Genomic DNA, 7,140 nt, shown 5'->3' with positions numbered 1-7,140 from the left:
CTCTATGAGGGCTTATGAGGCCTAGAGACTTGCAAACCAACTATGGTGGAGTGTTTTTTGATTGGACCTCTTGCAGTGGATGTTGCAACTGGACCTCTTACAATGGTTGTTGTGGTTGGACCTCTTGCAATGGTTTTTGCAAAATTTCTCCTTCTTGTTCATCTTGTTGTCCATCATGCTCATTTTTTTGTAGTAGTGGAACATTTTACTTGTTGTTTTGTCGGATCTGTCAACAACCTTATTTACCTCCATATTTCCTACAGACCTCTTAAACATTTCTAATTCATTAAATATGACATCTTTGCTTCTAATAATTTTATTTTTAACTGGATCCCATACTCGGTAACCAAACTCGCCTTCAACATATCCCTTAAAAATGCATCTAATAGATTTATCATCTAGCTTAGGTCTTTTCTCTTTGGGAATATGCACAAATGCTTCACATCCAAAAAATTGAGGTGAGAATAGTCTGCTTTCTTTCCAGTCCAGACTTCTTTAGGGATACTGTCATCCTCGGATATAGGAGGTGATTGATTTATGATGTAATGGGTGGTCCTTTGGCAACTTCTGCTTAAAGTACTTTTCTAACCTGAAATTAGAAAACATACTCCTAACCTTCTCCATGATAGTGTGGTTCATCCTTTCTGCAACACCATTCTCTTGAGGAGTACGAGGAACATTCTTCCCATGCTTCAATACCAGATCTATTGCAATAATCCTTAAAGGAGTTTAAGTAATATTCTCCACCATTATCTATTCTTAAGCATTTCTACAATTTGCTAGTTTCCCTTTAAACAGAAACATGGAACTCTTGAAATATTTCAAATACTTCTCCTTTAGTTTTCATGGAGTAGGCCCAAACTTTCATGGATGCATCATTTATAAACTTCACAAAGCATGAGGCTCCTCCTAGTGACTTAATATCGGTAGGCCCGAATACATCATAATGTACTAATTCTAGCATATTTTTCTTTCATTCATGGCCACTTCTATGAAATGAAACCCTTTGTTCTCTACCATATATACAATTCTCACAAAAGTCAAAATCATAGGATTTCAAACCTAGAATCAAAATTTTGTTAGCAAGGAATTTTAGACCCTTCTCGCTCATGTGACCCACACGCCTATGCCATAAATTTGTTGAGTTTCCTTCTTTTGCAACAGAAACAACATTTGATTTTTTTTGTTGTTGCCCTCAATGTATACAAGTTTCTTGTCTTTGATCCTCTGGCCATGACCAATGCTCCTTTTCTAATCTTCCAACCACTTTTTCCAAAGATTGTCGGGTGAAGACTTCATCATCCAGTTGTCCCACAAGGACTAGGCTCATGTGCATTTTGGAACATGCCTGAGATGTTTCAACAAAATATCTTGTCCCTCGTTTGCCTTGATTTGGACATCTCCCACTACAACAATTTTACAGAAATGATTGTTTCCAAGATCTATTCTACCATAATCACTAGTCTCATATGTAATGAAATTATCGTTACTTGGAGTTACATGATGAGATTGCCCAGAATCAAGGATCCAATCAATGCTACAACTAGAGGTATATAAGCATGCATCTTCTAGTGAAACTGTAAATAAAACATCACTTTCTGGAGCTATGGGTTTCACCTTCATTTGTGCTAGTTGATTTCTGATTTGTGTTACTTCATTTTTGTTCCTTCTACTTCCACTTCCAAACTTGGCATTTCTTTTTCATGTGTCTTGACTTCCCACAATGAAATCATGTGATTCTCCCTTTCTTTGATTTCTATCTGCCTCTTGACCTTGAATGCCCATGATGAGCTCGACCAATCTTCTTGTCGCAGTTAGTGAAAGTTAGAGCTTATCCTCCCTTGTTTTCCACCATTTACTTGCAACATAGCTTCTTGTTCATTAATTTGTTGTTGATGTCATCAAACTTCAAGGTCCCTGTAGGTGTTGAAGTGTTGATAGCTACTATCGAATTCTTACAATTATATGGCATAGAGCACAATAATAGGATGGCTGTAATCTTGTCATCCAAAATAATTTTGACAGAGGCAATTTGACTTGTAATTATATTAAACTCGTTCAAATACTCCGGCACTGAAGCACCTTCCTTCCTCTTGAGATTATACAACTTCTTCATCAAGAAAACTTTGTTCAATGTCATGTTTTTCTCATATAGATCATGCAATTTTTTAGATAGACCTTTTGCAATTTTTTCTCCAACAATGTTAAAATATATGTTCTTTGCTAGACATTGACGAATTGTGGTGATGGCCTTTCTGTCTAGCTTATTACAGTCTTCATCCGTCATTGATGAGGGACTTTTCACTACTCCCTCAATCGGAAAAGATTGATCCTTTAAAATCAGTGCGTCCTCCATCTATGCCTTCCATAGGGAAAAATTAGGCCCGTATAATTTCTCCATATCACTTAATGTCACTATCTCCATGCTCATAATTCTCCTCAACAATAACCTGGCACATCCAAAAATTAAAAAGAACAACCTGACACTCTGATACCAATTGTTAGATTAAAAATGATGATGAATGATTATGAACGATCCAAAAATTGGATGTAGACTCCAAATCAACTACGAGATAGAGGAGCTACAACATCTAGATAAACTATAGAGAGAAGACACAACAAGGAATCCTGCAACAAAAAATTAAATAGCGCATAAGAGCTAAAATTATATTTTTGTGTTACATTGCTTCACAAGCCTTACTGACTTTGTGAGAGCAACTTACAATCACTTCTTTATATAGGCATGGCTTCTCTATAGTCTTCAACTCTAGATTTTTTTCTAGAGTATTCAATGCATTTAACTACTTCTTTAACAAATTTGGGTAGAGGAAACATCCAGATTTTTATAGAGAAAAATCCATCTTCTATGTGAGTTTTAAAAAAATGATGTATGCTTTATTTGGGAGTTGGTGGTGGTTAAAACACCTCATCGACACTCTCTTTCGGCATCTTCTAGCACAATCTCTAGAAACTTCAAGACCATTTGCTTCACACCTCAACACAATTAGACGTTGCCTTAGCTTACAATGTAGTCTAAATGTTCTATATGCTTTTTCCCTTTTCTTGATATATTGTTCGATAAGTTTTGCCTAAAATCCAGCCAAAAATTATTGGAAGGACAGATTTGAGTTTTTAAATTTGTATACAATGAGCACTCCAAGGGTTTTTCTGTTATGAATTCAAAAATGCATTTCAAACAATGAAAATAGCAATCTCACAAAAAAATACCACCAAATTTCAAGAAAAAAGACGAAAATGTAAACCAATTAAACTTTGCATAATATAATTTAAATATTCTACAATTTTTGCTTTTCTCTAGTACATTTTTTTTAATAAAATTCACCCAAAATTTAATAAAAATTATTAGAATAATAAATTTGAATTCTTAGATCTCCATAGATTGAGTATCTTAATCATTATTTAGAACTCTAAATTAGTTTATTAACATTTAAAAAATATACGCAACACAAAACAATTAAGGGGAGGTGTCATTCCTGGTTGGGATTCTACTTGCTGGGATTCTCTGTCTCCCCTGTAATTAAGGGGAGGTGTCATTCCTGGTTGGGATTCTACTTGCTGGGATACTCTGTCTCCCCTGTTTTTTCCTCTAGTTTTCTGTGGATTTTGTCCTAAATTCGTAAATGTTGATTTTTGTAGTGGCTGGTTTTGTCATTTATCAGACCATTTCAGCACCGGGGCAAAGCAGTTTTGTAAGCAGAAAATAGTACCTGGAAAAATTGTTCATCATTGTATTCAGCATTTGTTAGGCCAGGATGCAAAGTCTCCTCCAACTGAAGAATGTGGAAGCTCTTTGCCAGGTTTTCAAAACCGTTGAAAAACAGTTTGAAGAAAACCCCAAATCATTTTCTATCCTAGATTCTTATTTCGCCTCAATGAAGCAGCTAGCTAATAATCAATGATTGGCATCTCGAATGAGATTCATGGTTCTTGATGTTCTTGACTTGCATGCTAATAATTGGATCTCTAGCCGTGGAGAGATAAAAGCTAAAACTATAAATGAGATCCATTCAAAAGCTTGGTTTAAGGCCAGGATCAACAAACATGCGCAATGGTCGTGGTGCATCTAATGTTATGGTATGGTGCAGGAAACAGTTTTGGTATTGGACGGCCTGGAGGTTTGATGCCTAGGATGCCTGTAATGGTTCGGAAGATGCCTGGGAGGCTTGCAATGGACAGTGATGGTTTGGAAGGCCTATCTGATCGATTAGTAAACAAAAATGAAATTCTGGTGCCATCTCCTACTCTACCTCCAAGTCAAGGTCGTTCCCAAGCACCAGTTTTAAAGCCTTCAGTTGGTAATGCAAGGCTTTTGCCACAGGGCACTGGTTTTTTTTTTTTACTGGTAAGCCAAGTGCACAACTGCAGAATTCAACACCTAGGCCGTCAGCTGAGCCTCTTATTCAAGGTCTATCCGGAGGATCTGAATCTAGGTATTTTAAAATTTGAAAATTTGAAAAAGAAGCTGGAAATTATTTTAATGTTCACGAGGTTAAAGATAGTTTACCAGACAGATTGCTTCTTACTCTGCTTGATGTATTTGGCCCTTTTTCTGTGAAGCTTCAAAATAAATGCTCCCGGTTTCTCGACAAGCCCTTTGCTAAATAGATTATCCCAAGAGCTAGCTGTCAGCGTATCTGCATAAATTTCTCTTTGTCTTTGAAGGTCTCACATTCTAAAATGAAATGTTTTTATGTTTCCACTTTTCAGGGAAAACAAAAAATGCGTACTCTTTCCTCCCACATTTGGTTTGGCCTTTTCCAACGCTATGTTTCACAATGGAGTTTATGAGAATTAGTCCTTAATACATGTATCATGTTGATTTGATGATCTTGCATACAAGGTATTGTCTCTAAGCTATATTAAGGTACATTGGTTTATTGAGCAATAAGAATATTGGCTCTCCAAGAAATATTGGTCTCTATCTATGCTTTTGGTTGATGACTATGAGTGATTCTCGGGGCCATGCCTCTTATGAAAAAACTCTCTAGCCTCAAGAAAACCACCTGTTAACTTAAATAAAAAGTCAACATCTTTTGGAGTATTTTAAGTGTTTGAAATTGTGAAGAAGCAAAGCTGTGTGTTCAGGAGTGAAGTGGCGGGACTACTATCCATACATTTGTCCAACAAGCAATCTTATTAGATATGGAGAACAGTGAACGTCACATTGAACTTGTTGGGAAGCTTCTAGAGTTTTTGTATTCTGAAAAGACATTGTCTGATAAATAGAAGCTAAAATTCAATGACATTTTTATTTTGAAAATACATCTTCTGATAAAAGACTAAAATTTTAGAAGTATTTTAAGACCAATTAGGTGCACCTGAGTATACCAGTTTTGTGGTAATAGATAGAAACATCTTTTACACAATTCATGAATTGGGCAGATTCGTTTTCTAGGCTAAAAACTAATTGTAAATTGAACTTCAAGGCTGAGATTTGGGACAGAAACCCAAGATTCTGCAGGATGATGTGCTTTCATTTTTCATATGCAGATGGGAGAGGAAGGAAGATGTGAGGATCAAGAGGACGAGGTCTTTGAGTGGTGGGTAGTGCCCAGAAGGGAGGAGGTCAGGTTCTGACATTAACTCAGACAATTTCTTCAGTTGTGAACATTGATTCCCCTGGACCCAACATAATGACCAACTCGTCACAGAGGCCCCCACACAATCTCCGGGTGTTTACCTATGCAGAGCACCGGGTTGCAACCAGGAAGGTCAGTCGCGCCCTCATGCTTGGAGAAGGTGGATTTGGATTTGTGTACAATTGTTTGATAAAAAGCAAGCAAAATTGACTTATCGCCGTTGCCGGGGATCGAACCCGGGTCACCCGCGTGACAGGCGGGAATACTTACCACTATACTACAACGACAGTGTTGAACCAAAAAAAAGGTGTACCTTTCAAAGAAAATAGAGATTGATGATGATAACATCCACTTCCGGATTCCGAATGAATGATAACAGGTGGACGGAGCGACTTCGTTTGGAATATAGATTTATGAAGCGACTGTTGTGATCTGGTCTCGCATATCATAATAATAATCAAAAGTCAAATATTAAAGTATGTACGCTGTAATGGCACATGACGTGCATGATGTAATGGCTGGGGCGGATGGCTTTCGCACCCCAGCTATGTTTGATTTTTGCTGAGGCGTATATTTGATGATCTCCACGCTTTAGAGATGTTTGAATCATATTTGTAAAAGCTATGCCGTAAAAATTCTACTGGTTTCGGTCATATATATTATAAAACTGCTGACTTCGGTTATATGATGATTTCTCTCTGAAAAAAGTATGTACGCTATGTGACTAAGTTTCAGCCTATCAAAGAGAAGGGATAACATCCAATTCCGGAATCCGAGTTAATGATAACAGGTGGAGCGAGCGACTTCATTTGGAATATAGATTTATGAAGCGACTGTTGTGATCTGGTCAGGCTTCTCATCATCATAATAATCAAATAATCAAAAGTCAAATATTAAAGAATGGTTTTGGTATTAATTATGCTCGTTAAACGCCTTATTAGTCTATGTTGAAGGTTATGCAGTGTACTTTGGCAATGGATGGATTGTTGACCGTGTATGAGTTTCGTTTGTATTTTGATAATATAATTGGTTTTGATTGTGATTGTTGATGGTGTATGAGTTTTGTTTGTATTTTGAAAATATAATTGGTTTTGATGGTTAACCATATTTGTTAGTTTGAAATGTGTCGATGTGATTTTTATCGAAATTTTTTTCTTTTAAACTCTATGGATCAGAAGTTTAAATTCAACAATAATTTTAATATTTATTAATAAGATAATGATATTTTTCATTTATATAATAGAATAAAAATGATGGGAAAATAATATTTGGAATAAGGTTTCATATTTTTTAATAGAATTTTTTAACTATAAAAATTGAATTAATTTAAGTTTTTATTTACAATAAGAATATGAAAAAAAGGTTCATTTAAATTTACAAAATTTAATTTAATCTAAGTTTAAACAAAGTTGCAACATAATTAAGAATATTGTTATTTTCTACGTTCACTGTTATTTTCTACCTGACACCATTGTTATTTCTACCTACGACTTACTATCTCATAATGTTATCAAAGTATCAGATGTGTCTACTTTGTCAT

General features: G+C 35.7%; 1 non-coding gene across 1 annotated transcript; it reads right to left on the bottom strand.

Annotated features, from left to right (window-relative positions):
- Nucleotides 1-5,815: 5,815 nt before the first annotated feature.
- On the bottom strand, nt 5,816-5,887 carry TRNAD-GUC (transfer RNA aspartic acid (anticodon GUC)). The gene has a single exon. It is a non-coding gene; the product is annotated as a tRNA-Asp (tRNA).
- Between the last annotated feature and the right edge of the window lie 1,253 nt (nt 5,888-7,140).

This window comes from Pinus tabuliformis, chromosome 8, assembly GCF_031772625.1.
Source record: "Pinus tabuliformis cultivar Carrire ecotype Pingquan chromosome 8, CPIR1, whole genome shotgun sequence".
Classification (NCBI taxonomy): Eukaryota; Viridiplantae; Streptophyta; class Pinopsida; order Pinales; family Pinaceae; genus Pinus; species Pinus tabuliformis.
This window is presented reverse-complemented; position numbering and strand designations above follow the sequence as displayed.